This window comes from Arachis ipaensis, chromosome B9 (assembly GCF_059453495.1).
Source record: "Arachis ipaensis isolate K30076 ecotype BB chromosome B9, ASM5945349v1, whole genome shotgun sequence".
Taxonomy (NCBI): Eukaryota; Viridiplantae; Streptophyta; class Magnoliopsida; order Fabales; family Fabaceae; genus Arachis; species Arachis ipaensis.
The window spans coordinates 113,855,006-113,870,686 of NC_142444.1; the positions used below are offsets into that span (position 1 = coordinate 113,855,006).

General features: G+C 36.7%; 1 non-coding gene across 1 annotated transcript; it reads left to right on the top strand.

Moving 5' to 3' along the window:
* Positions 1-15,234: 15,234 nt before the first annotated feature.
* On the top strand, positions 15,235-15,342 carry LOC148545964 (small nucleolar RNA R71). Its single transcript, XR_015901264.1, has one exon. It is a non-coding gene; the product is annotated as a small nucleolar RNA R71 (small nucleolar RNA).
* Positions 15,343-15,681: the final 339 nt, after the last annotated feature.

Sequence of the window (15,681 nt, forward strand, 5' to 3'; positions counted from 1 at the left end):
TTTGTGCATTGATATGACCTCATATTGTCTTTCATGACCCACTTTTTCTTATTTGAACTTGATGCTCAATATGTTCTTCATGCTTTGACTTTACCCTTGCATCAAGTGTCAGTTAATATGCCTTTTCCTATATTGCTTTCTCACTTACGTGTTTTAGCTACCATGTAGTAGAAAACTTTACTCTTATTTGGCATTAGCCCCCGCCTATGTTCTCTTTGCTTTAATATCTTTGTTGTAGGCTTAATTTTCCTTCTTTTTCGCTCTTTTTAGGCTAGCCACCAAGAAAGGAGGAGAAAGAGAAGTCTCAAAATGGGGCAACAAACAAGTTATCCGCACAACCTTTTGAAGGAGCTCATCAATTGTAGCAACCTGTCCACCTTGCTCTTCTTTGCATGCACCGAGGACGATGCAAATTTCTAAGTGTGGGGAGGTCATCCGACCGATCTCCATGGGTAACAAATTCCTTTCTCAACACCAATTTTTGATCTTCTTCGTTAGATTAGTTGTTGCATTACATGATAGGTTGCATGCTAGTTAGAATTTGTACATATTTTCACTACTTCTTTCTCATTAGGACTACTTGGTTATGGTGATGATTTCTTTTCCAAGAAATTGGTTTAGGTTACCCTACCAATGTGAAAAAAAAATTTGTTGAACTTGCTTGAAGAATTTATTTTGGAACATGGTTTTTGAGCTAAGAACACAAGCATGTGAGATTTGAGCCTAATTGTGTGGTTACGTCTTATAACCACTTATTTTCCTTCTTGTGTGCAATTATTCTCTTTCTATGATTGTGATCTTTGATTTGTTTGAATCTATATGTCCATTATTTTGTGTATTCATACATTTATATGATTGAGGCCATTATTTCATTAGCTCACTTACCCAAATAGCCTACCTTTTACTCTCTATTGTTAACCAATTTTGAGCCTATGCTTAACCCAATTATTCTTTATTTTAGCACATTACAAGCCTAAAGCGAAAAACAATAAAAGTCGCTTGTTTGGATCTTTGATTAGCTTAGGCTAGTGAGAGTGCTTATTATTCAAGTTTAGGGAGATTTGGGAACATTGGTTGGGATAAAAGAGTATTTTGTATTTCTATATTTGGGAATTGGGTACATACTCATGTATTGATTAAATGTATAGACCTTATGTATTGATGTTCTTGTATGTAGCTTGAAAGAAAGAAAAAAATGAGAAAAACAAAAAAAAGAAAAAGAAAAAATGTGAAAAAGAAAAGAAAAGAAAAAAAAGAAAAAATAGAAAAAGAAAGAAAAGAAGAAAAGCAATAAAAAGGGGACAAAATGCCCCAAAGTAAAGTTCAATAAGAATCAATGCATAAGTGTTGTGAAATGAAAGAAAGTGCATGAGTATGTGAAAAGTGAAGAATGGGTAGTTAGGTTAGCATTTAATTGTATATGTTATTATATAGGTTAGGTGGAAAAGTTTAAGCTCATCAAAGATTCAAAATCTAGTCCACTTAGCCATATACAATCCTACCTTGACCCTAGCCCCATTACCACTTATGAAAATACTTCATGATGAATGTATGCATGCATTGAATAGTTGTTGATTGTTAGATGAAAAACAAATTTTAGAAAGCATGATTAGGGGAGAATTGAGAGAATCGACCCTATACACTTGAGCGACTAGAGTGCAAACACTTCCGGTGAGGGTTCGATGCTCAATTCCTTGATTCCGGCTTCATGAGCGTTCTTCTTGCAAGTCTACTTGAACTTCATTTTTATACTTGAATTGGTAGGATTCATGAGTTGTCATATGACCTTAGCCCTACCCGTTTATACATGATTCACTTAATGCAAGTCGTGGCCAGTGATTTTAGAAGCCTTGTGGGTCCAATCCAACTCATTTCTGATGCTATTTAACCCAAGGATTAAAGAGGGATGAGACACTTTAGACACTAGTGTAGTTTTAGTTTAGTTTAGGGAGGGAAAGTTAGTTTCTAGAGAGAGAAGCTCTCTCTTCACTCTAGAATTAGGAGTAGGTTAGATCTAGATTAGAATTTCTTAGATCTAGGTTAATTTCATGCTTAGATTTACTTTTCCTTTATCAATTCTTCTTCTTCTACATCTCATCTCTCTAGTTTTGCATTTAATTCTTATAATTCTTTACTTTTATGTTGATGCACTTTTGTTCTTTTATTTCTCTTTAATGCAATTTATGTTTTCATGTTCCTTTATTGTTCATTTGATTTGTGTTGTTTAATTCCTTGCAATTGAGTAGCGTAGATTTATTTTTTTGTAATTTTACTATGTTTTCTTTTTATGCCTTCCAATTGTTTGATAAAATGTTTGGTTGGATTTTAGAGTAGAATTTTATGCTCTTGGCTTGGGAAGGTAACTTAGGAACTCTTGAGTTACTAATGTCCAAGTAATTGACGATTGGGAGCCATTAACTCTAGATCTCACTGATTAAATTGGTGGAGAGCTAGGACTTATGGACTTGGATTGACATAGCTCATTTGACTTTCCTTTACTAGTTAGAGGATGATTTAATGGGGTTGATCCTTGCCAATTCTCATATTGTGGTTAGTGATAAGGATAGAGATCCTTGACCACCAACCCTTGCCAAGGTCTTTTTGTTATTTGAATGTCCTTGCCATTTACTTTTCATGTCTCTTATCTCAAAAAACCCCAAAACATACCTCATAACCAATAACAAGACACTTTATTGCAATTCCTAGGGAGAACGACCCGAGGTTCCAATACTTCGGTTTATAAATTTAGGGGTTTGTTTTAGTGATAAACTATCTTTTGTATGAAAGGATTATTGATTGGTTTAGAAACTATACTTGCAACGAGAATTTATTTGTGAATTCTAAACCGTCAAAATTCCGTTCATCATACTGTTAGTCAAATTTTCAGTGCACGTTTTCACATAGAAAAATATGTTTTCTAACTTAGAAAATTCACTGAGTCCAAATATCATCCTTAAATTGTCTAATTACGATTGATAAATTTTCTAAGTATTTTTGCCTATAATTAATTAATTATGATTTGACTAGATTTTACACTGAAAGTCTAGAAAGATTACTATTTGTTATAGCAAATGATGTTATTTCACCCACCAAACCACCAAAATATGATTTTTCATGTGAGAGTCCACTGAAAATTAGGGGAGAGAATCATTTTTCTCACCTAAACATAACGAATTAATTTTTTCTTCTTGAAAAAGAACTTAAAATGGGAGAATAATCCACCTCAGTAAAGAATTCACGATGTTGCTAGTTCTGTAGAGATATATTGAAGAAGTAATTTTAAACAAATGCATTCTAGAATACACAAGTGAGCAAAATTTTGCATAAATGGAATTCAACATATATAAACTACCATTGATGAAACAATAAAATGGACCTTGCAATGAAACTATATATTGATACATGCATGACTAAAATAAACTCCAACCCCCCCCCCCCAAACATGTGGTAATTTAAAGATGAACGAAATTAAAAAAACCTAACTTGAAATTAACACAAATATTGAGAGAAAATCATGACAACACCTCATCCACACCAGACCACTCACTATTGATGTCACGATAACGGTAGAGATTAGCTTATCTCAACTATTTTGAATGACTTTTGAGTCAAAAGGAAATGAGTTTTTTAAGTCAAAAGAAAATTGAAAAACCAAAAGAGAAAGGAGTAGACCACAAGTTACCTAAGTACATCACAGCTATTCTCCTTGACTCACATGTACAAATTGGCTCACCTACTTTATTTGACTAAACTTTTCTGATATTTTATCAATCAATTAATCAATCACTTTATAAAGAAAAGTACCAACATCAAAATTCATAAACACTTCCAACATTAACAAATCACTACCAATATCAACATTCAATGATTCAGATACGAATTAGAAGCATATACACAATTTTAAAATTCTTTCATTTTGAGCCATCTTCAATTTTACTTTAATAGTGTGTCTTCCTATCTGAAAATTCTATTTTTCATCAGGGTGGACAAGCTGCAATATTTTGTTAACATAGAAAAACATTTAGTAAAAGTAATTTACATTATGATGGCTCCATATATTTTTCATTAGGCAGGATGTCATACTAACCAGCATAAAGTTCTTGAAATCCTCAACCTAACCACTTTCTCAAAACCACACCCTTTCCCTTTTATATCACATTTAAAGATAAATTAAGTAAAGCGTCCTTTAAGTTTTGAACTAACTCAAGTTCACCCAAACCCCTTTTCGACTCTTAAAAAATAAATAAATATATTTACTTTCAGCATGTTAAAACTTTTAACATAATATATTATTTAAGTATGAATTTCATAGTTGAAATGTTAACTAAAAAATAACAAAAGAATAAATCCAATGAAAGACCATTTTAGAAATTCTATAGTAATTTGGCTTTCAACATTTCTGGATAAAGAACCTGTATAAAACACATGGATCAAGTAATATTTATATGGTATCTCTATTTTGTTTTCTATTGATGAGATATTTTGGTGAAAAATAGATTTCCCCCAAAACACACAAATCTAACCGGCAAGTGTACCGGGTCGTATCAAGTAATAAAAACTCACGGGAGTGAGGTCGATCCCACAAGGATTGAAGGATTGAGCAATTTTAGTTTAGTGGTTAATTTAGTCAAGCGAATCAAGGTTTGGTTGAGTGTTTTTGTGATTTGCAGAAATTAAAGTGCATGGAATTAAAGAGAACATGAAATAAATTGCTGAATCTTAAAGAACAAGAAATTAAATAACAGAAACTTAGAATGCAAGAAATGTAAATTGCGGAATCTTAAAGTGCAAGAAATGTAAACGGCTGGAATTGTAAAGGGAATTGGGAAATGGATTTGCAGAATTTAAACAAGGAAAAGTTGAATTGCATTAAATAGAAGAGGGAAAGGGAATTGGGATTTAAACGGATCTTGAAGCAGTAAAGTAAATGAACATTAAAAGCAAGAAACAGAGAATGTAAAATTTAGATCTCAGGGCCCAGAGACTAGAAAACCAAGTCTAGATCTCAATGCCTTCCTAGATCCAACAAGAACAATTGCAAAGAAAAGAGATGAAGAGCAATTAACAGAAAATTAGATTCAATTAAGCAGTAAGGAAACAGAGAGATCCAAGATTGAGATTGAAACAGAATTTCTTCAATTCTCCAATCCAAGATCCAAGACAAGTGTAATTGAAAATAAAACTGAGAGGAAGAGAAATGAATTCTCCTTCCCCAAGACAAAGAAATTAAAGTTCACTCAATAACAAAAGCTCTCTGAAAACTCTTATGAAAATTCCAAAAGAAAAGCTCTCAGAGAACTTGAATTCTATCCTATTTATACACTTTCTTCAAATGATCTTCAAGCCTTGAGTTGGGCCTTTGCTCTTGGTGGAATTGGGTTGAAAGAGGCCTTGATTGATTGCTCTTGAAGTTTGAAGAAGAACCAAAGTGAACCAATTGAACCGGGTTTGAGTTTTGCAAAAGTTGGACCAAAAGTTTGAGCCAAAGTTAGGGGTCTAACTTTGGCTCCAACTTTTCATGTGCCAACGTTAGCCTCAAAGTTAGGGGGCTAACGTTGGCGCAAACTTTTGGAGCCCAGGGGAGAATTTTCAAGTTCCAACGTTAGCCTCCAAGTTAGGGGGCTAACGTTGGGGCTAACTTTTCAACCAAAAGTTTGTGCAAAAGTTTGATGCTAACTTTAGGTCCAGCTTCTTGCTTCCTGGTTCAATTTCACTTATTCCATTATCTCCTCTTTACTCCTAGCCATTCCTTCTTGCTTCAACCCTTCTCCAAGCTTTCTTCACCTATAATTAATCAACCAAACACATCAAAGCTATGCTCAAAATCATGAGATATTCATTCTTTCATAATATGCAACAAATATAGCATAAAACCTCATGAAATGGCATGAATTCATATATGGTTGGTTCAATCAAGGGAAACATGAAAATCTACTCAATTAGCTTGCTTGTAGCTCAAGAAAGTGCATAATTCTAATGAAAACAAAAGAAAAAGACTAGCTAAAATAGGCTAAGATGACTTGTCATCATCTATCAACCACAGAAAGTCATTTGTATGACTAAAAACTTGTGATGAATCAGATATTAACAAACCTTAAGTAGTTGAATATATCAGAATAATATTTCCAAGCATTGACTGAACTATATATTCGAAGACATTCATTATAAAATCCATACATTAGTAGAATATATTGGTGACCTATGCTAAGGTTAAGTAAATTACACCGTATATCATCTATTAACTTGTATAACAAATATTCTCTTAAAAGATAAGATAACATTGCATTAGATAACAAATATTTCAATTGAGGAAAATGGTTTAAAGAACCAAAACCTAAACTTGCACAGATTCTGTAAGAATGATAAACCAATTCTCCCTTCTTATCATTGTGATTCGGAAGTGAAATCATTCTCAAAAGTCAACAGACTATGAAATTAAGAAGATGAAAGAGAATTAAATCTTTTAATAGATCAATTAGCAAACCAAAGAACATGGATATTACCTAAACATTAATAAGAAGTTTAAGAATTTGATACTGACCCAACAGCCATTAAGGAAACAGTAATATTTTATCCTTTTTACCTTTATGGTCGACCGTGTAGAATATGAAAAATAGAGAACGTTGTGGATTTAGAAAGGAGAGAAGTTGACAAATTTAAACTATTTGATGAAATTGAAAATGATGGTTATCAATAAGATTTTGGGAACTTCGAGGAAGATTTAGTGGGAACTACAACCAAATAATGAGCAAATGTCATTATCAAGCAGCAGTAGTGGTGGTGAGCTTTAGAATTTGATGAAGAAGAGTGAGAAGGAGATTGGATTTAAGTTCCCAAAAGGGAAACAACTAATGTACCTTAGAAATGAGATGATGCAAAGTGGGAAAGAAGGTAGAGGCCGACGAAGCGGGAAGAACAAATGGTGGAAGGAAAAGAGATGGTGAGAGGTTGCCGATACCAAAGCCAAGCCTTTATTAAAAATGGCATGAAGACACAATTGAGTGAGAAATCCATAATTGGACAACTTTCTTTTCCACGATAACCCTAAACCCCAACCTAATTCCTTAGTTGTGCTGAACCCACATGGGGTAAAGTAGCATGAACAGAAGATGGAGTGAGAATTGTGGGATTAGACAATTTTAGATTTTTAAAAGAAATTAAAAACTCTAAGAAAAATATACCTCGGATATAAAACCACTCATATTCTAGTTTGTATAGATTGTTCTTGGTGCACAGAAATCGTGACGGTTCCATTCCTTGGTAACGGCGCTGAAAACTTTATACGCACGTTCATAATCTTAATTCTTTGTCATAACTTCGCACAACTGACCAGCAAGTGCACTGGGTCGTCCAAGTAATAAACCTTACGTGAGTAAGGGTCGATCCCACGGAGATTGTCGGCTTGAAGTAAGCTATGGTCACCTTGTAAATCTCAGTCAGGCGGATTCAAATGGATATAGAGTTTTAATAATTAAAAGATAAATAAAACAGATTAGGATAGAGATACTTATGTAATTCATTGGTGAGAGTTTCAGATAAGCGTATAGAGATGCTTCTGTTCCTCTGAACATCTGCTTTCCTGCTGTCTTCATCCGATCATTCCTACTCCTTTCCATGGCAAGCTTTATGTAGGGCATCACCGTTGTCAATGGCTACATCCCATCCTCTCTGTGAAAATGGTCCAATGCGCTGTCACTGCATGACTAATCATCTGTCGGTTCTCGATCATACTGGAATAGGATTTACTATCCTTTTGCATCTGTCACTATGCCCAGCACTCGCGAGTTTGAAGCTCGTCACAGCCATCCCTTCCCAGATCCTACTCGGAATACCACAGACAAGGTTTAGACTTTTTGGATCTCAAGAATGGCCATCCATGGGTTCTAACTTATACCACGAAGATTCTAATATCTCGGACTCGGTCCTCTGTATTAGATATCTAAGAGATATTCATTCTAGCTTGTTTGCATGTAGAACGGAAGTGTTTGTCAGGCATGCGTTCGTAAGTGAGAATGATGATGAGCGTCACATAATCATCACATTCATCATGTTCTTAGGTGCGAATGGATATCTTAGAATAGGAATAAGCTTGAATTGAATAGAAAAATAGTAGTACTTTGTATTAATTCTTGAGGAACAGCAGAGCTCCACACCTTAATTTATGGTGTGTAGAAACTCTACCGTTTGAAAATACATAAGTGATAATGGTCCAGGCATGGCCGAATGGCCAGCACCCATGAAAGTCTAAGATAGCATAAAAACTAATCAAAGATCTGATCAGAAGATGTAAATACAATAGTAAAAAGTCCTATTTATACTAAACTAGTTACTAGGGTTTACAGAATGAGTAATTGATGCAGAAATCCACTTCCGGGGCCCACTTGGTGTGTGCTTGGGCTGAGCATTGAGCTTTATACGTGTAGAGGTCTTTCTTGGAGTTGAACGCCAGTTTGTAACCTGTTTCTGGCGTTTAACTCCACTTTGCAACCTGTTTCTGGTGTTTAACTCCAGAATGCAGCGTGGAACTGGCGTTCAACGCCAGTTTACATCATCTAAATTCGGGCAAAATATGGACTATTATATATTGCTGGAAATCCCTAGATGTCTACTTTCCAACGCAATTGAGAGCGCGCCATTTGGAGTTCTGTAGCTCTAGAAATTCCACTTTGAGTGCAGGAAGGTCAGAATCCAACAGCATCTGCAGTCCTTCTTCAACCTCTGAATCTGATTTTTGCTCAAGTCCCTCAATTTCAGCCAGAAAATACCTGAAATCACAGAAAAACACACAAACTCATAGTAAAGTCCAGAAATGTGAATTTTAATTAAAAACTAATAAAAATATACTAAAAACTAACTAAATCATACTAAAAACTATGTAAAAACAATGCCAAAAAGCGTATAAATTATCCGCTCATCACAACACCAAACTTAAATTATTGCTTGTCCCCAAGCAACTGAAAATCAAATAGGATAAAAAGAAGAGAATATACTATAAATTCCAAAATATCAATGAAACTTAGCTCCAATCAGATGAGCGGGACTTGTAGCTTTTTGCCTCTTGAATAGTTTTGGCATCTCACTTTATCCCTTGAGGTTCAGAATGATTAGTATCTATAGGAACTTAGAATTCAGATAGTGTTATTGATTCTCCTAGTTTAGTATGTTGATTCTTGAACACAGCTACTTTATGAGTCTTGGCCGTGGCCTTAAGCACTTTGTTTTCCAGTATTACCACCGGATACATAAATGCCACAGACACATAACTGGGTGAACCTTTTCAGATTGTGACTCAGCTTTGCTAAAGTCCCCAATTAGAGGTGTCCAGGGTTCTTAAGCACACTCTTCTTTTTGCTTTGGACCTCGACTTTAACCGCTCAGTCTCAAGTTTTCACTTGACACCTTCACGCCACAAGCACAAGGTTAGGGACAGCTTGGTTTAGCCGCTTAGGCCAGGATTTTATTCCTTTAGGCCCTCCTATCCACTGATGCTCAAAGCCTTGGATCCTTTTTTATTACCCTTGCCTTTTGGTTTTAAGGGCCATTGGCTTTTTGCTCTTGCCTTTTGGTTTTAAGAGCTTTTGACTTTTTCTGCTTGCTTTTTCTTTTTCTCTTTTTTTTTTTCGCTATTTTTCTTTTTCTCTTTTTTTTCGCAAGCTTTTGTATTCACTGCTTTTTCTTGCTTCAAGAATCATTTTTATGATTTTTCAGATTATCAAATAACATGTCTCCTTTTTCCTTATTCTTCAAGAGCCAACATATTTAACATTCATAAACATCAACTTCAAAAGACATATGCACTGTTCAAGCATTCATTTAGAAAACAAAAAGTATTGTCACCACATCAAAATAATTAAACTAGTTTCAAGGATGAATTCGAAACCATGTACTTCTTGTTCTTTTGTAATTAAAACATTTTTTCATTCAAGAGAGGTGATGGATTCATATTTGTAACTTTAAGGCATAGACACTTAGACACTAATGATCATGTAATAAGACACAAATATAAATAATCATAAAGCTTAAAAATCAAAAAATAGGAAAATGAATAAACAAGGAGATTAAGGAATGAGTCCACCTTAGTGAGGGTGGCATCTTCCTCTTCTTGAAGAACCAATGGTGCTCTTGAGCTCCTCTATGTCTCTTCCTTGTCTTTCTTGCTCCTCCCTCATAGCTCTTTGATCTTCTCTAATTTCATGGAGGATGATGGAGTGCTCTTGGTGCTCCACCCTTAGTTGTCCCATGTTGGAACTTAATTCTCCTAGGGAAGTGTTGATTTGTTCCCAATAGTTTTGTGGAGGGAAGTGCATCCCTTGAGGCATCTCAGGGATTTCATGGTGAGGAATTTCCTCATGCTCATGTTGAGGTCCATGATCTCTTGTTTACTCCATCCTTTTCTTAGTGATGGGCTTATCCTCTTCAATGAGGATATCTTCCTCTATGTCAATTCCAGCTGAATTGCAGAGGTGGCATATGAGGTGAGGAAAGGCTAACCTTGCCCAAGTGGAGGACTTGTCAGCCACCTTGTAAAGTTCTTGACGTATAATCTCATGAACTTCCACCTCTTCTCCAATCATGATACTATGGATCATGATGGCCCGGTCTATAGTAACTTTAGACCGGTTACTAGTAGGAATGATTGAGCGTTGAATGAATTCTAGCCATTCCCTAGCCACTGGTTTGAGGTCATGCCTTCTTAGTTGAACCGGCTTGCCTCTTGAGTCAATTTTCCATTGAGATCCTTCCTCACATATGTCTATGAGGACTTGGTCCAACCTTTGATCAAAGTTGACCCTTCTTGTGTAGGGGCATGCGTTTTCTTCCATCATTGGCAAGTTGAACACCAGCCTTACATTTTCCAGACTGAAATCTAAGTATTTTCCCCGAACCATAGTAAGCCAATGCTTTGGATTTGGGTTCACACTTTGATCATGGTTCCTTGTGATCCATGCGTTTGCATAGAACTCTTGAACCATTAGGATCCCTGATAAACCACTATTTTATGGTTTATCTTGTGCTCAATTGAGTGGTTTTTATCTACTCTTTACCCACTTATTCATACTATTTGCATGGTTTTACATTTTCCTTCCTAATTATGTGCTTTGATTGAAAACATGCTTCTTTGGTCCTAATTTGCTAATATTAATCCTCTCTTATTACCATTAGATGCCTTGATATGTGTGTTAAGTGATTTCAGAGATTACAGGGCAGGAATGGCTCAGAGGATGAAAAGGAAGAATGCAAAAGTGGAAGGAATACAAGAAGTTAGAGAAATTGCTAAGCTGTCCAGCCTGACCTCTTCGCACTCAAACAGCTATAACTTTAGCTACAGAGGTCCAAATGACGCGGTTCCAGTTGCGTTGGAAAGCTAACATTCGGGGCTTTGATTTGATATATAATATGTTATGGTTTCCCTGACGCTAGGTGACGCAACCGCGTGATCCATGCGGCCGCGTCGCAGTGACGGAAATCCAATGTGGCAAAATTCGAAACCAGCGAATTCTGGACTGTTTCTGACCCAGTTTGCGGCCCAGAAAATACAGATTAGAGGCTATAAAGTGGGGACTGCATCCATTCATGAGGAGGCTCACATAATTCATAATTTTAGGAGTAGATGTAGTTTTTAGAGAGAGAGGTTCTCTCCTCTCTCTTAGGATTAGGATTTAGGATTTCTCTTAGTTTTAGGAGTGACTCTCAATCCCAGGTTCTTTATTTTTATTTACTTTCTCAATTTAATTTATGAATTCTATGTTAGAATTGATTTCTTTAATTGATATAATTTGAGGTATTTTCAGACTTATGATTGCTCTCTTTAATTTATTACTGCTCTTTGTGTATCCAAATTATTTTCATTCAAGTAGATTCTCTTCCCTTTTGGCTTTGGTTGAGTCATTGGAGACACTTGAGTTATCAAACTCATTGTTGATTAAAAATTGGATTTCTTCATCTCATTAATTCAAGTTCCAATAACTCTAGCCTTTCTCAAGGAAAGACTAGGACCTGAGGAATCAGAATTAATTTATCCACTTAACTTACCTTCATAGTTAGAGGTTAACAAGTGGGAGAAAAATCCAATTCTCATTACAATTGATAAGGATAACCAGGATAGGACTTCCAGTTATAATACCTTGCCAAGAGTTTAGTTTACAGTTATTTATTTATTTTACTTGTCATTTAAATATATCTGTGCCCATTGCCCAAACTCAACATTCCCCAAAAACACACTTTTTCATAATCAATAATAAGAACACCTCCCTGCAATTCCTTGAGAAGACGACCCAAGGTTTAAATACTCGGTTATCAATTTTTAAAGGGGTTTGTTACTTGTGACAACCAAAACGTTTGTATGAAAGGACTTTTGAAGGTTTAGAAACTATACTTGCAACAAGGATTTATCCGCAAATTTCTAGACCACGCAAAAGTTCTCTCATCAATCCCGACTTGTTGAATGGGGTTGGTGAGAACTTTCCAACCTCTTCTTTGAATCTCAAGTCGGTTCTCCGGATACTCATTCCTTTTGAGCTTAAAAGAAATCTCAGGGATCACTTTCTTCTTGGCCACAACTTCATAGAAGTGGTCTTAATGGACCTTTGAGATGAATCTCTCCATCTCCCATGACTCAGAGGTGGAAGCAATTGCCTTCCCTTTCCTCTTTCTAGAGGTTTCTCTGGCCTTAGGTGCCATAAATGGTTATGAAAAAAAAAAGCAATGCTTTTACCACACCAAACTTAAAATGTTTGCTCGTCCCCGAGCAAAAAAAGAAAGAAAGAAGTAGAAGAAGAAGAGAAATAGAGGAGAGGGAGAGAGAGTAGGTTTCGGCCAAGTGAAAGAAGAGAGGGTTGTGTTGTGTGAAATAGAAGAAGGAATGAGGGGTTTATATAGAAGTGGGGAGGGGTTTAGGGTTCGGCCATTTAGGGTTGCGTTTGGGAGGGAAAATATTTTGAATTTGAAGGTAGGTGGGGTTTATGGGGAAGAGAAGATGGATGTGAGTGGTGAGGGGGTGATGGGAAAGAGTGATTGAAGTGATTGGTGAAGGGAATTTGAGGAAGAGAATTATGAAAAGGTGTGAAGAGGAGAGAATAGGGTTAGGTGGGGATCCTGTAGGGTCCACAGATCCTGAGGGGATCCTGTGGGGTCCACAAATCCTGAGGTATCAAGGATTTTTTATCCCTGTACCCTTTAGACGTGTAAAACGCCCTATATATGCAATCCCGGCATTTAACGCCAGACTGCTGCCTATTTCTGGCATTAAACGCCACTTCCATGCTCTGTTCTGGCGTTTAATGCCAGGTAGATGCTTGTTTCTGGCGTTAAACGCCAGCTTGGTGCCTGTTTCTGGCGTTAAACGCCAGACAGATGCTTGTTTCTGGCGTTTAAATGCCAGACTGTTCTTCTCCAGGGTGTGCTGTTTTTTCATTCTATTTTTCACTCTATTTTTGATTTTTTAGTAGTTTTTGTGACTTCACATGATCATCAACCTAAAGAAAACATAAAATAACAATGGAGAATAAATAAATATAATTAGATAACATTGGGTTGCCTCCCAACAAGCACTTCTTTAATGTCAATAGCTTGACAGTGAGCTCTCATGGAGCCTCACAGATGTTCAGAGCAAGGTTGGAACCTTCCAACACCAAACTTAGAGTTTGAATGTGAGGGTTCAACACCAAACTTACAGTTTGACTGTGGGGGCTTTGATTGACTCTGCAATGAGAGAAGCTTTTCATGCTTCCTCTCCATGGTTACAGAAGGAGATCCTTGAGTTTGAAATACAAGGTTGTCCTTATTCAGTTGAAGGACTAACTCTCCTCTGTCCACATCAATCACAGCTCTTGCTGTGGCTAGGAAGGGTCTTTCAAGGATGATGGATTTATCCTCTTCCTTTCCAGTGTCTAGGATTATGAAATCAGCAGGGATGTAAAGGCCTTCAACCTTTACTAGCACGTCCTCTACTTGTCCATAAGCCTGTTTTCTGGAGTTGTCTTCCATCTCTAATGAGATTCTGGCAGCTTGCACCTCAAAGATTCCTAGTTTCTCCATTACAGAGAGTGGCATGAGGTTTATCCCTGATCCAAGGTCATATAGAGCCTTCTCAAAGGTCATGGTGCCTATGGTACAAGGTATTAAGAACTTTCTAGGATCCTGCTTCTTCTGAGGCAATCTCAGTTGATCCAGATCACTCAATTCATTGATGAACAAGGGAGGTTCATCTTCCCAAGTCTCATTACCAAATAATTTGGCATTCAGCTTCATGATTGTACCAAGGTACTTGGCAACATGCTCTTCAGTAACATCTTTATTCTCTTCAGAAGAAGAATACTCATCAGATCTCATGAATGGCATAAGAAGGTTCAATGGAATCTCTATGGTCTCTAGATGAGTCTCAGATTCCTTTGGTTCCTCAGAAGAAAACTTCTTGTTGATCACTGGACATCCCAGGAGGTATTCCTCACTGGGATTCACGTCCTCTCCCTCCTTTGTAGGTTCGGCCATGATGGTTAAATCAATGGTCTTGCACTCTCTTTTTGGATTCTCTTCACTAGGAGGAGTTTCAGTGACTCTTTTACTCAGCTGGCCCACTTGTGCCTCCAAATTTCTAATGGAGGACCTTGTTTCATTCATGAAACTTAAAGTGGCCTTAGATAGATCAGAGACTATATTTGCTAAGCTAGATGGATCCTGCTCAGGACTCTCTGTCTTTTGCTGAGTGGATGATGGAAAAGGCTTGCTATTGCTAAACCTGTTTCTTCCACCATTGTTAAAGCCTTGTTGAGGCTTTTGTTGATCTTTCCATGAGAAATTTGGATTATTTCTCCATGAGGGATTATAGGTGTTTCCATAGGGTTCACCCATGTAATTCACCTCTGCTATTGCAGGGTTCTCAGGATCATAAGCTTCTTCTTCAGAAGAGGCCTCTTTAGTACTGTTGGATGATTCCTTCAATCCATTCAGACTCTGAGAGATCATATTGACTTGCTGAGTCAATATTTTATTTTGAGCCAATATGGCATTCAGAGTATCAATTTCAAGAACTCCCTTCCTCATGGGTATCCCATTACTCACAGGATTCCTTTCAGAAGTGTACATAAACTGGTTATTTGCAACCATGTCAATGAGTTTTTGAGCTTCTGCAGGCGTTTTCTTTAGGTGGATGGATCCACCTGCAGAATGGTCCAGTGACATCTTTGATAACTCAGACAGACCATCATAGAATATATCCAGGATGGTCCATTCTGAAAGCATGTCAGAAGGACACTTTTTGGTCAGTTCTTTGTATCTCTCCCAAGATTCATAGAGGGATTCACCTTCTTTTTGTCTGAAGGTTTGAACATCCACTCTAAGCTTGCTAAGCTTTTGAGGAGGAAAGAACTTGGCTAAGAAAGCCGTGATCAGCTTATCCCAAGAGTTCAGGCTATCTTTAGGTTGAGAGTCCAACCAAACTCTAGCTCTGTCTCTTACAGTAAACGGGAAAAGCATAAGCCTATAGACCTCGGGATCAACCCCATTGGTCTTAATAGTATCACAGATCTGCAAGAATTCAGTTAAGAACTGAAAAGGATCTTCGGATGGAAGTCCATGAAACTTGCAGTTCTATTGCATCAGAGAAACTAATTGAGGTTTAAGCTCAAAATTGTTTGCTCCAATGGCAGGGATTGAGATGCTTCTTCCATGTAAATTAGAATT